Genomic DNA, 19,424 nt, shown 5'->3' on the forward strand with positions numbered 1-19,424 from the left:
AGAAAATTAAGAAAAGCTTAATTTCCTATATGCTAGGAACATAGGAATTGTGATAGTGGATCAGACCCACGATCCATAGATGCTACAGAGGAAGATGCAAGAAACCCCACAGTAAGCAGATGTAAGATAAACTAACCTCCATTAGGTTCTTATTCTAATCTCTAATCATTAGATATTGGTTTAAACCCTGAAGCATGAGGATTTATCTTCCTTCTAGCACTCTTGTTAGTATTAACTAATATGACTTATCTGTATTAGCACATGTAGGTTAGTATTAACTAATATACTTATCTATATAAATGACCAATCTCTCTTTGACTCTTGGTAAGTGACATCCTGTGGCATTGAGTTCCATAGTCTAATTATACATTGTGTGGAAGAAGTATTTCCTTTTATTTGCTTTGAATTTGCCACCTTAGAACATCACTGACTATCCCCTTGTTCTTGTGTTATGAGAGCGAGCAAGCACAAAACCTTAGTGTATTCTCTAGAAAGGAGAGAGATTATTTTATATACTTTTAGCACATCCCCTCTTATTCATCTCCTTCCTAAGGTAAACTATCCCAATCTTTCCACTCTCTCCCTATGAGAGTTTCTCCATGCCCCTAATTATTCTTCTCACTTTTCTCTAAAGGTTCTCTAATTCTGCAATAGCCTTTTTGACATGGGGTGAGCAGTGCTGCATAGAGTATTCTAGATGAGGCTGCATTCATTCAATGGCCTTGTAATACTCTCCATACTATTCATCATGCCATTTCTTATGCATCCTAGCATCATTTGCTTTTGCATTTTTACTATTGACCTGTCCACACTGATGCTCTATTTCCTTTCTACAATGATAGAATTCATTTAAAAGCCAGTGAGGGATATGAGAGTTCCAATTTTTCCGCTTCCCTCCAATGTGCATTACTTCACATTCATCAACATGGAACTTCCTCTGCCACCACATTGCGCATTCACTTAGTTTGGTTAAGTCCGTCCCTCTGAAGTTCCTCACTGTCTTCTCTCGGTTTGACTAACCTCAATTACTATGTAACTTACAAAATTTGAAGAAGACCATAGTTAGTTTAAAATGTTAAGTGTCTTTAACAAAAAAAGTGATGTACAAACTAAAATCTCATATTTTAGGGTGTTAAAATAGGATCTGGCTCCCATTGATTCAATGGGCTTTGACTCAGATCCTTAATCATTTGCAATCAAGAAACCATTTCAGCTAAAGGTTTGGGTTTCCAGAGTAATATTTTCAAAAAACAAAAATATCTCGGCAGTTTCTCTGTTATATAAAAATTATTTGTATTTTCATTGGAAATGGCATGTTTGTTATCTTATTTTAAAGATCAACCAACATGTTACTTTATCTTGCAAGCTGATAACACTTCAACAAATTCTAACCTTGGTAAGCTAACAAATGCACCAAGGAAGCCACTTACAAGTTTTTCTTCCATAAAGCCAGAAGTAACTTTTCACATATCAATTACAAGGCAAAACATAATCTCAGTCATTCCTTTCCCATTTGGGGGTCTTTGTAAATTGTATTGGTTTAAGAAATTAAATACAGTGACTAACTCTCCAAAGATATTAAAGGGTGATGGGGAATGCACACTTGGCAAAGAGATCATCTTACTTGTAGGAAACATTTTTTGCCTCCTACATATGATGATTTAGTAATCACATTGTTATCTGGCATATTTGAAATGTTCTAGCAACAGCATCAGGATTCCATTCAGAAGCGTATTATAAAGCTTATTCTGCAAAGGTGTTTGTTGGCTAGTCTGAACCGCTACATCTTTTTCTGAAAATGACCCTTATTAATGTTATTTAGTGCAGAAAATATGCATACTTTCCAATGTGGCCATTTAAATATTTGTCACGGCACTGTTGTTTTTAATTAACACGGGCTGATATTTCACGGCAAAAAACAAATAATTGTTTTATATCCGGGAAGGTAGGAAGGCGCATATTTAATAGTTGGCCAATATTTTGGCTGAGTCAGATCTTAAAGGTGACCTAAAAAAAGTTAGCTTTTGCCTTCTCTCCCCCACCCTTTCCACCTCCTTTCTTTTAATGAACAAAGAGGACCTGAAAGAGGTATTTTTCCCTGCTAGTTTTCACATCAGAAATTCAATTTTTTTCTATCCTGAAACATTCTAGGTTGACTAGGGATTAGAACAAGTGTATTTATGACATCTCAAGAAACTGACAGCTGAAGAAATGAAAAGGGAAGGGATCTGATTTAGTCAAACTGTTTAAAATATTGGGGTTTAATACCAATGCCTAATGAAAACTGTGTAGAAAGGGTGTCTTTGTTAAAGATGAGAACTCCCCACCTCAGTCCTCTAACCTTAAATGAAGTTCTCAGTGCTAGTAAAGGTCGGGTACTAGCGCATTATTTAAAACACTCACTAGGGATAGATGAAACAAGATATCCCTCACAATGAGCAGACAGCACTGCCCACCGAGAAACCTGGCAAACCCACCGGATTCACAGGCCTGGAGGAAGAAATAATCTTTTAGGACAACAGGCAAGACCTAACAGACAGATGAGTGGGGGGAAAGAATTCCAGAGTTGAGGGCCCTCCTGTGAGAACACCTAACCACCAGTTCCCAAAGTGTGAAATCTGGGGACTGTCAGCTCAAGCCCCTGACCTGATCTCACTGTTGTCACAGCTCACTGGGGGGAGAAGTAGATTTCCACAACTCTAAATTGCACTTCATTATTATTTGTATCAAAGCAGTGCCCAGTTAGTTCAGGGCCCTATTGTGCTAGGTGACATTCAAATATATACAATTAAGGATAGTCTGTGTTCCAAAGAATTTATAATCTCAAGCCATGTCCACACACAAACTTGTACTGCTTTAGTTAAGCCATTGTAAATCCCTCTGTGGATACTCTGTGGTTTAAGAATGGCTTACTGTGCTTTAGCTTAAGTTTGTTCCCAACTGTTCAAGCTAGACTGAACAAATCAAGTTTTAAAGAAAAATAATGGTGTCCAGCCTGGTGTTTACACCAATTTAATGACATCCGTTCAAAAAAAATCAATGTAAGTTAAACTGGAGCAAATTTACCATGTAGACAAACCCTAAGGTAAGGCTAGATGCAATGAGTAGGTGAAAACAAATAGGGAAGAAAGGATGGAGTAACAGTAGTACATGTTTTGTACAGACTAAGATGCAATGAGTAGGTGAAAACAAATAGGGAAGAAAGGATGGAGTAACAGTAGTACATGTTTTGTACAGACTAGTTGTGTACCCCTGGAAGCAAATAGGGAGTCAGTGCCGTTGTCAGAGAAAAGATCATAGAATCATAGAATCATAGAATTCAAGATCAGAAGGGACCATTATGATCATCTAGTCTGACCTCCTGCAAGATGCAGGCCACATAAGCCGATCCACCCACTCCTGAACTAATTCTCTCCCTTGACTCTGCTGTTGAATGCTCCAAATCGTGATTTAAAGACTTCAAGTAGCAGATAATCCACCAGCAAGCGACCCCTGCCCCATGCTTCGGAGGAAGGCGAAAAACCTCCAGGGCCACTGCCAATCTACCCTGGAGGAAAATTCCTTCCCGACCCCAAATATGGCGATCAGCTGAACCCCGAGCATGTGGGCAAGACTCTCCAGCCAGACCCTCTGGAAAAGGCTAACAATATCCCAACATTGACCCTTTGTACTAATTACCAGTGTGGCACGTTATTGACCTATTGACTAAACCCGTTATCCTATCATACCATCCCCTCCATAAACTTATCCAGCTTAATCTTAAAGTCATGGAGGTCCTTCGCCCCCACTGTTTCCCTCGGTAGGCTGTTCCAGAATTGCACTCCTCTGATGGTTAGAAACCTTCATCTAATTTCAAGCCTAAATTTCCTGACTGACAATTTATATCCGTTTGTCCTTGTGTCCACATTAGCACTGAGCTGAAATAATTCCTCTCCTTCCCTGGTATTTATCCCTCTGATATATTTAAAGAGTGCAATTATATCTCCTCTTATCCTTCTTTTGGTTAAGGAAAACAAACCGAGCTCCTCAAGTCTCCTTTCATATGACAGGCTTTCCATTCCTCGGATCATTCTAGTGGCCCTTCTTTGTACCCGTTCCAGTTTGAATTCATCCTTCTTAAACATAGGAGACCAAAACTGCACACAATACTCCAAATGAGGTCTCACCAACGCCTTATATAATGGGACTAGCACCTCCTTATCTCTACTAGAAATACCTCGCCTAATGCATCCCATGACCGCATTAGCTTTTTTAACAGCCACATCACATTGCCTACTCATAGCCATCCTACGATCAACCAGGACTCCTAGGTCCTTCTCCTCCTCCGTTACTTCCAACTGGTGCGTCCCCAGCTTATAACTAAAATTCTTGTTAGTCATCCCTAAATGCATAACCTTACACTTCTCATTATTGAATTTCATCCTGTTACTAATACTCCAGTTTACAAGGTCATCCAAATCTCCCTGGAGGATATCCCGATCCTTTTCTGAATTGGCAATACCTCCCAACTTGGTGTCATCCGCAAACTTTATCAGCCCACTCCTACTTTTGGTTCCGAGGTCAGCAATAAATAGATTAAATAAAATCGGACCCAAAACCGAACCTTGAGGAACTCCTCTGGTAACCCCCCTCCAACCCGACAGATCACCCTTCAATACGACCCTCTGCAGTCTCCCCTTTAACCAGCTCCTTATCCACCTCTGGATTTTCATTTCAATCCCCATCTTTTCCAATTTAACCAGTAATTCCTCATGCAGTACCGTATCAAACGCCTTACTGAAATCAAGCTATATTAGATCCACCGCATTTCCCTTGTCTAAAAAATCTGTTACTTTCTCAAAGAAGGAGATCAGGTTGGTTTGGCACGATCTACCTTTCATAAAACCATGCTGTAATTTGTCCCAGTTGCCATCGGCCTCAAGGTCCGTAACTACTCTCTCCTTTAAAAATTTTTCCATGACTTTGCATACTACAGATGTTAAACTAACAGGCCTGTAGTTACCTGGGTCACTTTTTTTCCCCTTCTTGAATATAGGAACTATATTAGCTAATCTCCAGTCAAACGGTACAACCCCCGAGTTTAGAGATTTATTAAAAATCATCGCTAACGGGCTTGCAATTTCACTCGCCAATTCCCTTAATATTCTAGGATGAAGATTATCCGGGCCCCCTGATTTACTTCCGTTAAGCTGTTCAAGTTTGGCTTCTACCTCAGATACCGTAATGTCTACCCCCATATCTTCATTCCCGTCAGTCCCTCTACCACTATTCCTTAGCCCTTCATTAGCCTCATTAAAGACCGAGGCAAAATATTCGTTTAGATATTGTGTCGTGCCAAGATTATCCCTAATCTCCACTCCGTTTAAAGTTTTAAGCGGTCCCACTTCTTCCTTCTTGGTTTTCTTCCTATTAATATGTTCCCCATGGCTAAAACGGCCAAGTATGAGAGCAGCCACATTCTGCACCAGCTGGAGCATCTGGGTGGTCTTCATGGGTAGCTCCATCTAGAGAGCATTGCAGTGACTCAATCTAGAAGTCACGAACGTATGGACCATAGTGGCAGTCCAGCTCCAGGAAGTCACATAGGATTTTGACACATGTAATTGACTAATTAAACTAAACAGTTCTGGGTTTATTTTGTCCCCAGTACTACCAGCTTCTGCTGAATGCCAATGTTCTGTAAACTAAAACCATCTGTTCAAAGCCAAGAAATATCAATGCTATGTTCTCTTCTGACCTTTCCTTTATTGTAAAAGGCTTACAATATTGCTTACTCTACATTTACAGTACTGAACTTCCTTTCTTTTCTCTTCACTTAAAAATAAAATCTCTTTTAATAGAAACTGGTGACTGGCCTGTGCCAGATCCTGAAAATACTACCAGGAGTACAGATTCATGCTGTGAGAAGTCCTACTGACTTCAATAGATAGAAAGCACTCAGGTTCCTAAATATTTGCAGGATTGGGCCTTTGGGTTGCTGCTGTAGTCAAAGCTGGCTCTGACAGAACAACTTTTCCCACCAAGACCTAAGTTACAGGCCTTGAAGATTTTTCCTCCTATTACGTCCTTCTCAGGTTGCAGAATATCTAGTCACCACCGTGATGACAGTGGTGAGCTGACATGAATGAAGAGCTTTGGAAAGGTTTAAAGAAATGAGAGGGGACATATGACAACTGAGTGTTACAGCTCATATTTTCCTGAGTAAGGATAATGTTGAAGAGCCTCCAGGAGTGAATTTTGACTACTGAATGTCCTCTTTCTCCCCTCAAACTCCTCATCTTTCTCACCTCCCACCCATCACTCTCCCCCAAGTTCCATAATGCACAAATTCTTTTGTACAGTTTCTTACCAGGTCGAATCAGCTAAAGTAATACAGTTTTAAAAATAAAAGCTAAAATTGTACTTGATAATGCAAAACTGGATATGGGGGCCTGATTCTGTTCTCAGGCCAGTTTGACTGCATTGATTTCAATGGAGTCATTTTTTTTTACATCAGTGTAAATGAGCTCAGAATCATGCTTTGTATTGGAATGCATGTCCACTTATTTATTAGTGAAATTCCTAGATATCAGAAGTGAGAGGAAAAGACAGGAGAAACAACGCTAAGGTCCTGAAGTTACAGCCTATGGCAACCTGCATTTTAATAATATACATAGCAAATAGTAAAACACCTAGAAAAAATGTAAGAAGGAGGCAGAAAAATACATTGCCTGGTTAGGAAGTTATTGGATACTTGGTGACAGAGAGCAGAAAATGTAGAAGGAAATATGTTTCTCATTCCCATCTTCCCTAGTATTAATTCACTCCTTGGGTGTGCCATCTTTTATTACATAAATTATTGTAGGGTTACATCATCCCTATGCTGCCTTGGTGGAAAGTTACAGCAGCAGGACAACAAGAATAGAGGAGTTAGATAAAGTTGTTATGAGAAAGTTGAGAGCTAGCCCGTGGGAGACAGACGCCAGGTGGCCTAACTGGGATCAGATAAGTTGCATGGGAAATGGGAAACCAGTAAGCAAAGGGCCATGCATGTGAAAAGTGTGTGTATCAGACAAAGAACCAATCAGCAGCAATGTAATGTTGGTGTGTCTGACGTTTGCTAATATGGAGAAGCCTATATAATATGATGCATTGTAAATAATAAATGATTCAGCTTGCAATCATATTGGTTGTTGTGCTTTATCCGGCCCGCATGCAACGCAACAAATTATTCTACAAGGAAACATTCAGCTGTAAAAATAATTGAAACAAGGAGATAGATATTCAGCATGTATATAGGCAAATACAATTTGTGAAGAAAAGACTTATAAAATATGTTCTTAGGTTACACTGCAAACACTATGGTGTTCTGGGAGTCTAGCAGCCAGTTCTAATGTAGGACACATATGATACTGTATCCACTAGTGTCCTGCAGCTCTTGTACTGTGTGTCTGCCCTTGACGCTCATACCAAGTAATTGTTTGCATATATGTGTGATGTCCTAGTTACTAAATGTTTGGACAAATCCTTGTTTGGATCATTTGATTTTGTGCATAGGTAGTCTACAATGCAAAAAAAGGTGTGTTCTTAACTCAGGTTAGCTAACCTGAGTTAGCTACTTGGATTAAAAGGGCAATGAAGACATGGCAACTTAACTTTTAACCTAGGTTAACAGCACATGGGTTTGGGGATATGTAAGATATACTTTGACTTCAGCTACGCTATTCCCGTAGCTGAAGTTGCATCTTATTCTGACTTACCTCCCGTCCTCACCACACGGGATTGACGTCCGCGGCTTCCCCGCCAACTCCGCTACCCGCACTCGCTCCGGTGGAGTTCCGGAGTCGACGGGGAGGGCATTCTGGGATCAATATATCGTGTCTAGATGAGACGTGATATATCGATCCCCGATAAATCGATCGCTACCCGCCAATATGGCGGGTAGTCTGGACGTACCTTTAGATTGTGCTAAGTGTTATGTTTATAGCATATGCAGAAAAAGTTAGATTAAAAACATAAAATGCTCTTGCTGGTTGCAACATAACTCTCCTTTATTACTTGGAATTCAGAACAATAACACACAAGAACCCCAAAACAGAGAGACATAGAGGTGGCAGCTCCCTAAAATGGATAGTTGCAACCCAACCCACCTTACTCTAGCCTGGCTCTCTGCCAAATGGCTCTAATCACAGGCTTCCCTATAGAGCCCTCTCGCCTACAAGCAGAACCAGGAAACTCCTTACAAATTAGAATGATAGCTTGTAGCTTTAACACACTTTTCAATATACCACACTAATCACTGCCATTGTGGCCAGCTGGGGAACAGTAATGCTCATTTGCCTCTTTCAAGATTTTGTAGAAGTTTTAGTAGCATTCATCCTCAAGTATCCTAAGATATCCTCACTGTGTTTGTAGTGTGTGGCCTGATACAGCTTATTCAATGCTACATCCTTGTAGATGATACAATGTTTCTCTCCTGACTCTGTGAGGATGAAAATAATAGAGAAAGATGGTCCATGTGAATTATCATCATTGTCTCAATTTCATCGATTAAAAATTGTGAGGTTGCTGTCTTGCTAGCTATGAGAAGTCAGTCCCTAAAGTGGGAATCCTGCAGCAGAGCTAATATGTAATTGCAGTGAGGCCAAGTGCCCCCCCTACCCCACATGAGAGATCAAGGGACCATTACACTCCCCTTGGAGGGCGGAGCCTAAATCGCCCCGCTCCCCTCATGGGAAGTACCAGGGCGTGGCCAGAAGTATAAAAGGCTGGCTCTGCAGCACAGCTGGGGCAGAGCCTGTGGAGGAGGATGCTCTGCCTGTTCTGCAGCATCCCAGAGAGGAACATATGCCTGGCTGGTCTCAATCCCCAGATGCCAACGAGGACTGGCCCAGAGTGCCTGCCACCGTGTACCCAGAGGAGCCAGAAGAGGCCTGGAGGCCACAAGTACCAACCCTTGGGGAGGCAGGAAGTGGCCCAGAGGCAGCCATGGAGCAGCTGAACCAAGTGTGGCTCATTTGGTGTGTTGTGGGCCCTAGGCTGGGATGCAGTGGAGTAGGGTAGGCCCATATCCCCCTGCCATCCCACCCTAGGGTGGCTGACTCCCTAAACTGTGCCGGGAAGCTCTAGCCCTGAAGAAGGATCCTCCCTTATCAGCTCCCTTATAGACTGTTTGTTTGCTGGCTGCCTGAGCCCCGCCCAGGCTAAATCCAGCCCTGATGGATTGTGTTGTTGCTGGCTGCCTGAGCCTCCTCAAGCCCAGGCCCCCAGCTCTGTTATAGACTCGGTTTAAGGAGCTGGCAGCTTGAGCCGCCCAAACCCAGGCTGAAGCCTGATGGTGACTATTGGTCATTCAGCCCTTTTGTGGGCTCCTGATGGTCCTGCAGACTCTGGTCCTAGCCAGACAGTCCAGACTGAGAGGTCTCCCTCTCTACAGGAGAGCTAGGGACCATTACATGTGGTGGCGAATGTGGGCATCATCCCCTCCCCTGAGATAAGGGGATGAGCTAACTACAAGGTCCAATAGACCCTTTCACCCTTCCCCAGTCTGTAAAGGATGGAGGTTGAACGGCTGATCAAATGGCTTGCCAGGAGCCAGCAGCAACAACAGCTGCTGCAACAACTTGGCAGTCAACAGCAGTAGCTGATTCAGGAGTTGGGGGCCCAAAACTGAGAGCAACAACAGCAATGCCTGCAGCAGCTCGTGGCCCTCTGGCTGACCTCGGAGCCTCCCAACCCCAGTGGGGCCACAGGACCCCCTGATCCTGTCGTGCCCGTACGCCTGACCAAGATGGGGCCCGATAATGACCTTGAGACATTTTTTATTATGTTTGAGTGAGCCACCTCCGCAGCTAAGTGGCCATCGGCCCAATGGACCACTTTGTTGGCGCCTTATCTAATGGGTCCAGCCCAGGGCTGCCTATAGGGCACTTCCCATGGCTGAAGCCCATGACTATGAGCGACTGAAGGCCGCGATCCTCGACGCCCTGGAGATCACCCCTGAGACATTCCAGCGGTGGCTACAGGAGAAGACATACATCCCAGGAGTTTGGCCCAGAGTGGTAGCCCAGCAGGTGAGAGAGGCATGCTGGCAGTAGCTACTGCCGCCGGAACAGCGTACAGGGGCCAAGGTAGCAGAACAAGGGGCGCTTGAGCACTTTTTGCATATCCTGCCAGCACGTAGAAGGACTTGGGTCATACGTCACTGACTGTCTACGCTGAGCAAGGCCGTAGCTTTGATGGAGAACTTTCTAGTGGCCGAGACCCCTGTAGGACCAGGCCCCCATCCTCCAACCGCCGTGCCAGTCCATTCCCCTGAAGAGAAGACCCAGGGCCAGAAAAGCAAGCTCCAACCTGGCCTAAGACCCACAGCTGGCCGGGAAGTTGGCCTGGCCCGATGAAGGCCCTGGAGAAAGTGGGGGACACCGATAGATGCCCCCATGGAAGGGAGACTCCAGGCCACAGAGGTGCCCACCCCCTTGCCTACTGCGTCGGACCAGCCCCTATGCCCTGAACTTGGCCCCTGTTTCACCTGTGGCTACTTTGGACACCTTCACTGAAAGTGCCCAATGATGAACTGCAATTTTGGGCAGGTCTGCTTGGGGAAAGCCCAGGCCTGTAAGCAACCCTCAGGTAAGCTGACTATCCCCATTATGGTGAATAGAACCCTTGTCCACCAGGGTCTTACCCCCCTGCCCGAACTATCACTAGGGGTCATTCAGCTCCAGTGTATCCACGGAGATTTGCGCCCTTACCCCAAGACCCCAGTAACCTTGACTGTAAAAGCGGAAACTGGACCCTGATGGTTGGGCTAGCCCTGAAGTTGGCGTACCCAGTCATCCTGGGCCAAGACTGGAAGGCTTGTGGGGCTCCTGTGAGCAATGGCCGATAGGGCCTTGCCTGCAGGGACCGCCCTTGAAGGTGAACCCATAGGGGAAGCTGACCAAACCCTGGAGGACCTGACGAGGAGGACAAATCTGCTGGCGTCCTGAACCCTGACATCCCAGAAGGAAGGGGACCCAATCAGAAAGAGGCCCCAATATTGGAGGCAGACTTCAGTCGTGACCAAACGGGAGGACCCCTCCCTTAGGTGGGCATACAAACAATTGGTGAGGGTTAATGGGACCCTGACCATGCCCCACCAGGCCACCACATCCCCCACCAGCTCAAAATGGGGGTATCGGTTGTACTGGATCACCCGTGAACCCCAGACTGAAGAAACTCGGGTACAACTCGTGGTTCCTCGATGCCACCGACGTGTGGCTCTGCAACTGGCCACCCACCTGGGCCACAAGAAAACCCTAGCCCAGATCCTGGCCCAATTCTACTGGCCAGGAGTGCATAGGGAGGTCAGAGACTTTTGCGATTCTTGCCCAGAGTGTCAACGAGTAGCCCCGAAGGGAGTACCGAAAGCCCCTCTTGTTCCATTGCCCGTCAGAGGCACTCCTTGCAAGAGGATGCCCATGGATCTCGTGGGGCCCCTGCCCAAGCGTGCTGTGAGGTTCCAGTATATCCTAGTGGTCCTGGACTATGCCACTCGATTCCCAGACCAAGGCATCAATTTTACATCCAAGCTCCTGCACTAAATCTGGGACCTCCTAGGGATAAAGAAATTACAAACCTCCATCTACCATCCCCAGACAGACAGACACATTGAAGTATATGTTGTGGAAGTTCCCCCAAAAAGATATTCGCCAGTGGCACCAGCTCATCACACACACACACACGGCCCTCTGGGAGGTGCCTCAACCTTCGACCAAGTTCTTCCCCCTTTGAGTTGCTCTATGGCCGACAGCCAAAAGGGCTACTCAACCTCATGCAGGAAAACTGGGAGCAGATGCTGGACTCACACAACCTCCTCCAGTATGTCCTGCAGCTCCAGGAACAACTGACCCAGGTGGGGGACCTGGCAAGGGAAAACCTACAGAGTGCCCAAAAGGCCCAAGAGAAGACATAAACAGGGATCCCGCAGGAGGACCTTTGTGCCAAGGGACAGGGAATTGCTTCTACTCCCATCGGGGTCGTCAAAGCTGCTAGCATGGTGGCAGGGGCCTTATGAGGTTATTCGTCAGGTTGGGCCAGTCACCTATGAAGTGTTCCAACCTGACCGAAAGAAAAAAAGCAAATATATCATGTCAACTTGTTAAAGGCCTTGTGGGAGTGGGAGGGGCTCTTGATCACACCATACCCCCCCCAAGCCCAACCTAGGACCTGAACTACTGGTTCCCATCGAACCAGAAGAGCTGCAATTGGGAGATATCTTGAGTGAAGAACAACTGAAGCAGGCCAAAGGGCTGGTAAAGTCCTTCCCTAAAACGTTCACAGGAAGACCCAGACAAACCACACTGGTGCAACGTAAGATAATGACCAACCCAGGGGAGGTTATATGAGAGACGACCAGGCCATTGCCACGCCACATGTGTAAAATAATGGAAAAGGAGGTGCAGACCATGCTAGAGTTGGGGGTAATTGAGAAATCGCAAAGTGACTGGTGAAGCCTCATCATCTTGGTCCCAAAACTGGTTGAGAAGGTCCACTTCTGCATCGACTTTAGGAGGGTCAATAACATCTCAAAATTTGATGCCTACCCAATGCCACGGATTGACAAGATACTAGACCACCTTGGAGATGCTCAGTACATCAGTACTCTGGACCTTACAAAGGGGTATTGGCAAATCCCCCTATGTCCAAGCGCTCGGGAGAAGACCGCCTTTGCTACCCCCACCTGGTTGTATCAATTCACCCGAATGCCTTTTGGGCTTCATGGAGCACCCGCCACCTTCCAGAGGTTGATGGATTGGGTCCTACAGCCACACAAAGCCTATGCGGCTGCATATCTTGACAACATAGTGATTTACAGCCACGGTTGGGAGGACCACTTCAACTAGGTCACCGCCATCCTATGGGCCCTGTGGGATGCCAGACTGATGGCCAGCCCCAAGAAATGCAAAATTGGCTGGCAAGAGACCACCTACTTGGGATACACCCTCGGGCGAGGGCAAGTGTGACCTTTGGTGGGGAAGGTCCAGGCGCTGCAGGTCTATCAGCTCCCACTATGAAGAGACATGTGTGGCAATTCCTGGGGCTAGCAGGTTACTACCATCACTTTGTCCCCGGGTTTGCCTTGATCGCAGCCCCACTGACAGAGCTCCTGAAGAAGGACAGCCCTTGGCACATGCGGCAGACAAACAAATGCCAACAGGCCTTCCAAACCCTCAAGGACCGGCTGTGCGAAGAGCCAGCACTCTTCAGTGCCGACTTTGACGGAGTTCCTGCTGCAGACGGACACATTGGAGGTAGGCCTGGGGATCCTTTCACAAGAGGTAAACGGGGAAGAACACCCCATATTATATATCAGTCGCAAGCTGTTCCCCTAAGAGCAAAATTATGCAGTGATTGAGAAGGAAGCATTGGCCGTCAAGTGGGTGGTGGACGCCTTACGGTATTAACTCGTAGGTGGCCCCTTTGTACTAGTAACTGACCATGCACCTCTGAAGTGGTTACAAAACAGCAAAAGAGAAACTCCCGGATTATGCATTGGTACCTAACCCTGCAGCCCTATGCCTTCACTGTTCGGCATCGAGCAGATAAGGACCACATCAATGCAGACTTTTTCTCCCATTTGGGGGAAGAAGAGGGTGCCATGTCTGGGTTCCCAGAGACTGACTTGGGGGTGGTCGTGGAGTGAGGCCGAGTGGCCCCCCTCCCCACAGGAGAGCGAGGGACCATTACACTCCCCTTGGAGGGTGGAGCCTAGCTCACCCCACCCCCCTTGCTGGAAGTACCAGGGTGTGGCCAGAAGTATAAAAGGCTGGCCCTGCAGCACAGTTGGGGAAGAGCCTGCAGAGGAGAAGGATGTTCCACCTGTTCTGCAGCATCCCAGAGGGGAACCTACACCTGGCTGATCCCCAGATGCCGACGAAGACTGTCCTGGAGTGCCTGCGGCCATGTATCCCGAGGAGCCAGAAGAGGCCTGGAGGCTACTGGTACCGAACCCCGGGGAGGCAGGAAGTGGCCCAGGGGCAGCCACGGAGCAGCCAGCTGCCAAACTGGGTGTGGCTCAGTTGGCATATTCCAGCTGGATCCCCGGTGACGCAGGGGCAGCCAGTCCTGCCCCTGCCAGGGCACTGGACTGGGACGCAGTGGAGTAGGGTGGGCCTGCATCCCCCTTCCACCCCACCCTGGGGTGGCTGACTCCCTACAGTGTGCTGGGAAGATCTAGCCCTGAAGAAAGAGCCTCCCTTATTGTCTCCCTTATAGATGGTTTATTTGTTGGCTGCCTGAGCCCCACCCAGGCTAAAGCCAGCCCATATAGACTGGCCTTTCTGGCAATCAAAGTCCTTTCAAGAAAAAAAGTGTTTAAGGATTACACAGAGATGTTCAGCATGGTCCATTGAGCAGAGTGGAGAACAATACCATCCCATTGTGAAGGACTTTGATTGCCAGAAAGGCCAGTCTATCACGGCTGGCTCACAGGCCTTGCAATGAAGAACACTGTCAGAGTATTTCCCGGAGCCCACCACAGGACGCACTGGTGCTCAGGGCTTCAGCCCTGCAGGAGGCACCGGGGCTCAGGACATCAACCTAAGGTAGCACAGGGCTGGCTATTGAGGTCAGAGAAAGCCATTGCTACAGGTGTCCCATCTTTCAGAGGACCCCAGATTATTTCACAGCTCTGGGGGTAGGGGGAGCAAAGCCTCCCAGGCTACTGCTGACAGCAGCAGGAGTGCTGAAAGCCCTGTTGATCATGTAGGGTTACCAATTCAGACTCTGACACCGACTTTCTGTGGCTATAGTCAAATCACATGACATTTCTGCTTTGGTTTCCCCCCCCCCCCCCATCTGTAAAATGCTTGGGTACTTGACAGGGAATGGTGTGATGATTAAATAGCTAATGTTTGTAAATCACTATGTATGTGCTTCAATTCACCCAAAAGTGCACACAGCTCTCCAGTGTCTGGGGGCCTGGCAGCAGCAACCAGACATCCAGACCTCCAGCTTATTTGAACAAATATACCTTGGAAAACTCCATAAAACACTGGCAACTATGCATAGGTCCAAGCCTCAGCAAAAGTAGTCGGGCTGCACTTCTGCAGCAGGCAGCTGATGGGAGAGGGAAGTAGGGCTGGTTGAAAGTTTTCAATCAAAACTGGTTTTTGTTGGAAAATTGGGGTTTTGACATTGAAAATTTTCATGAGAAATGTCTGCATTGCACAGAATTTCTATTTTTAAAAAATAAAAAAACAAAGCCAAAAACTGAAATATTTTGACACAGATCACCACAGTGCCTTATGGAAGTTGTTGTTTGGTTATCTCATGTCTCAATACTCCTCTATGGGTTGGCCTCCCAGTCAGACTTCAAATCCCATGATGCATCACAGCCAGAAACTCCCATGATGCACTGCCTTCCCTCAGAGACCATAGTGCATTATAGGAGTCTATAGAGGAAAATTGGAGCAAGAGGCATCTCTGCTGCATTTCCAAACTAAACTATTTCAATTTTTGGCTCAACTATTTGGATTTTCCTCAATTCATTGCAGAAAAGTGAACATTTTCCATGGGAAAAGAAATTCATTTTCCAACCAGCTCTAAACTAGACATTCTACCTTCCCCCTTTTTATTTATATATAATTTTTTAATGTAAAATAAATTAGTTAGGTTTGGGATGTCTCTCCAAGCATCATCTTTCTGCATATCCCCCTCAGACAGTATCTGTGTGCAGTGAAGAGTTCACAGTGCCTGGGATTCACCTCTGGTGATTTAACAGTGGTTTGTAGGCCTGCACAAATATGCAAAGGTCAGCTTTAGGGTACAGCAGAAAAGCTCTTGCTTCCTCTCCCCCTCCTCCTTACACACTGTCATGGAGCTGGCCACGATTGATCCCTAACGGTTAAGGATAAGATTTTTGTCAAGGAGGTCACAGATTCCATGACTTTCATAGATCTCTGTGATATTTTCTGCTTCAGCTTCAGCTCCGAGCTGCTGGTCATGTGCCCCATGGGAGCCCTGGAGCTGTCAGCTGCCATGGGGTGGGTGCTGGACCCCCACCCTTGCAGCAGAGCTCAGGCTCTCATCCCCCCACAGTAGGGCTTGGCCTTCAGTCATCCCTTCATTAGCTTCCCCCCCACACACACTATTTTTAGTAAAAGTCACAGACCGGTCACAGGCTTCCATGAATTTTTATTGATTGCCCATGACCTATCCATGACTTTTACTCAAAATAACCATGACAATCTTAACCTTACTAATGGCTCATGATTGAATTTATGCTCCTCTTGTTCTACTCTTCTCTTTATGTCACTACAGATAGGCCTGGCGCTGATCAATATGCGATTGTAAATATAAGGCAGAGTAACGATGGACAAGAATTGCTTAGTTGGAAGGAAAGAGTGTTGCCGAATATGCTGTCATCACTTTAAGCAGCAGAGCTACTTCTCCCCAATGGAGTAGGGCTGCAGATCAAGAGCAGTCCTTGCTGCTACCAGCTGGTTTATAGATAAATGCTTGGACAATTTAGAGAAGGTTTCACCTTCATCTGGAAAATTAAAGTTTGTTCTCGTCTCCCATCTTTCGGGGCAAACTTTTGTGAGGCTGCATTGGGTTTCCAAAATTGTATGGAGGGCTGGTTAGGGGAGGCTGTGCCTCCCCAAAAAGCCATGAGTGGCCCAGCCCCCACCCCCTATCTGACTCCCCCACTTCTCACCCCCTGACAGCAGCCCCCCACCCCCAAGACCCCTGCCCCATCCAGCCCCCCACCCCACTCCCTGTCCCAACTGCCTCCAGAACCCCTGCCCCATCCAAACCCCCACTTCCTCACTGCCCCCGGGACTCCTACCCCGTTCCCCACCCTCCATCCACAACCCCACCCCCAACTACCACCACCCTAAACGCCCCTGCCCCCTTACTGCGCTACAGCCACGCCACCCAGAGCAGCAGGATAAGTAGCTGCACTGCCCAGCGGGAGCCAGTCACGCCACCACGCAGCACAGAGACTGGGTCAGGCTGGGCTCTGCAGCTGCGCTGCCCCAGGAGCTCACAGCCCCGCTGCCCAGAGCATTGTGCCAGTGGCGCAGTGAGCTAAGGCTGTGGGGGAGGCGCCAGGGGCTAGCCTCCCAGACCAGGAGCTCAGGGGCCAGGCAGGAGGGTCCTGCCAGCTGGATGTGGCCCATGGGCCGTAGTTTGCCCACCTCTGATATATAGGGTAAGAAAAAGAAAGGAGTCCATGCTTGTAAAACTACATAAATGTACCACATACTGCAGCTACCACTAAAGCCATCTGCACACAGACTGACTTCCAGGTTCCTCCTCCAAACTCTTTCCTCCTGTGCCCCTCCCTCCAATTCCCAGCAGCTAGCTACATCCGGTGTTAAGTTCTTGTCTTGTGCTGGGCAAAGTGATAGAGCAGTTTCTGTAATACTGTGAGTTGATGTAGCAACCACAGAACTGTGCTGGCCCAGTGCAAGGCAAGGGAAAATCCTCCATTTGCCATCTCTTTCACTGTAAGCTTTGCTATGGTGCCATCCGGCAGTAGGTTAGGCACATCTATCATCTGAAACAGCACAGGCCAATCCTGGAAGTTGATGTTGGTGCTGAATATATTTAGTCATAGCTGTGGAGCCAGGTTACTGAATTTCTCCCTTTGGCTTATTTTTACTCTTGTTTATACATAAGTAGGGCCCTACCAAATTCACAGCCATCAAAAATCCATCATGGACTGTGAAATCTGGTCTTTTGTGTGCTTTTGCCCAATACTGTACAGATTTATCGGGGGAAACCAGTGTTTTTCAAATAGGGGGTCCTGACCCAAAGGGGAGTTGCAAGAGGTCACAATGTTATTTTAGGGGGGAGGATTTGCAGTATTGCCACCCTTACTTCTGCACTGCCTTCAGAGCTGGGTGGCTGGAGAGCAGCTACTGTTAGCCAGGCACCCAGCTCTGAAGATGATGCCCTGCCAGCAGCAGCAGGGAAGTAAGGGTGGCAATACCCTGCCATGCCACACTTACTTCTCCGCTGCACAACCCCCCACTACAATAACTTTGCCACCTCCTCAACTTCTTTTTGGGTCAGGACACCTACAATTATAACACTGTGAAATTTCAGATTTAAATAGCTGAAATCATGAAATTTACAATTTTTAAAATTCTATGACAGTGAAATTGACCAAAATGGCTCATGAATGTGGTAGGGCCCTATACTTAAGTGATATGGTGCAGATTGTCACAAATCTGATTAGATTGACCCAAACAGCAGATGCGGACTACCTCCTTCAGAGCAACCTCACTAATTCTGAAAACATTCATGATGATAATCAGATGAAGGCATGAGGCCGGACTAAGGCAGCATCAGCACTAGTACTGCCAGCACAGGTGAAGGGAGCTCTCTAGTTTTCTAGCACAATTACCACCTCTGTTTGCTTTGTTTGTTGTGGAAATTCTCTATTACAGGTCTAGTCTGACTCCCCTGTTACTTACAGTGCTTTTACCCCAGTGTAACTCCATTGGCTTCAGTGGACTTACTCTTGGTTCACACAAATAAATGAGAGGAGAATCGGGACCATTATTTTGAGAGTCAGTCATTGATACCAGATTTTTCGCTAACTACCTCATTATCATCCTCCCTCTCCAGTTCTCTGCCCACTCCACATGCTTGCCCATTTTTCAACAGATATTTTCCGAGCAGTAGAAAGGTATCTCTCTGGGTGGTGTTAGCTAAGGCATCTATTATTCTCACTGAGCCCTTAAGCTTTGTTGGCTGACTATTGCTTCCTGGAATTTGTTTGACGTGTAGGTGCCTGAGGATCCTTTATGACAGTTTTAACTGGAAGCCAAGATACTTCCTCCATCTCACCACATGGCAAACATTTTGTTTTGGATTTCTTTGTGTGGTTTATTCAAAAACCACCCTGGCCTCATCTACAATAGATTCTTTTTTTTTTTTAATTCCCTATTGTTGCCACCAACATAGTTCCAATGTCAGGACTGGGCCTGGAAGTTCGCTATACAATTTGATCTTTTTAGACAGGAGGATACTAGTGAAAAGGGAATTCTCAGTGTCACAGTGTAGAACAGCTGTTGGCAAAAGTAATACAAAGGGTCTGAGTGGTATTGCAACACGTGTGTGGGGGGCAGGGGTAGAGTACAACCTCAGGAGCAGGACAAGAAAAGGTAGGGCTTCTGGGGTCATGTGAAATTGCAAAGGTGAAAGTTATCTGGGACATGGGCCTTTTCCTTAGCTAGCCTTCGGGCTTCTCATCAGTCCAGACTTTCTCTGCTAGTATCTGCTAGATCCGTGGTCCCCAACGCGGCGCCTGCGAGGGCATTTATGTGCACCCACCTAGTGCCCAGCAGGGGAGAGAAGCCGCAGCCCTGCACCTGCCGGGGACAGAGAACTCCGGAGCTGCAGGCTTCATTCTATGTTAAAGTAAGAATAAATAAATATTTGGACAA

General features: G+C 46.6%; 1 protein-coding gene across 10 annotated transcripts in view; it reads right to left on the minus strand.

The window, feature by feature from the left end:
• Window positions 1-19,424, minus strand: part of SLC9A3 (solute carrier family 9 member A3) — a 215,276-nt gene that overhangs the window by 90,939 nt on the left and 104,913 nt on the right. For 2 of the 10 annotated variants that reach the window (XR_005594864.1, XR_005594862.1), the window contains one exon: window positions 8,133-8,461. The exons of the other annotated variants lie outside the window; for them this stretch is intronic. The gene's annotated coding sequence lies outside the window, so the exon portion shown is untranslated. Of the gene's footprint in view, window positions 1-8,132; window positions 8,462-19,424 lie in introns of those variants that run through there. 10 annotated transcript variants of the gene reach the window in all.

This window comes from Mauremys reevesii, linkage group 2 (assembly GCF_016161935.1).
Source record: "Mauremys reevesii isolate NIE-2019 linkage group 2, ASM1616193v1, whole genome shotgun sequence".
Classification (NCBI taxonomy): Eukaryota; Metazoa; Chordata; order Testudines; family Geoemydidae; genus Mauremys; species Mauremys reevesii.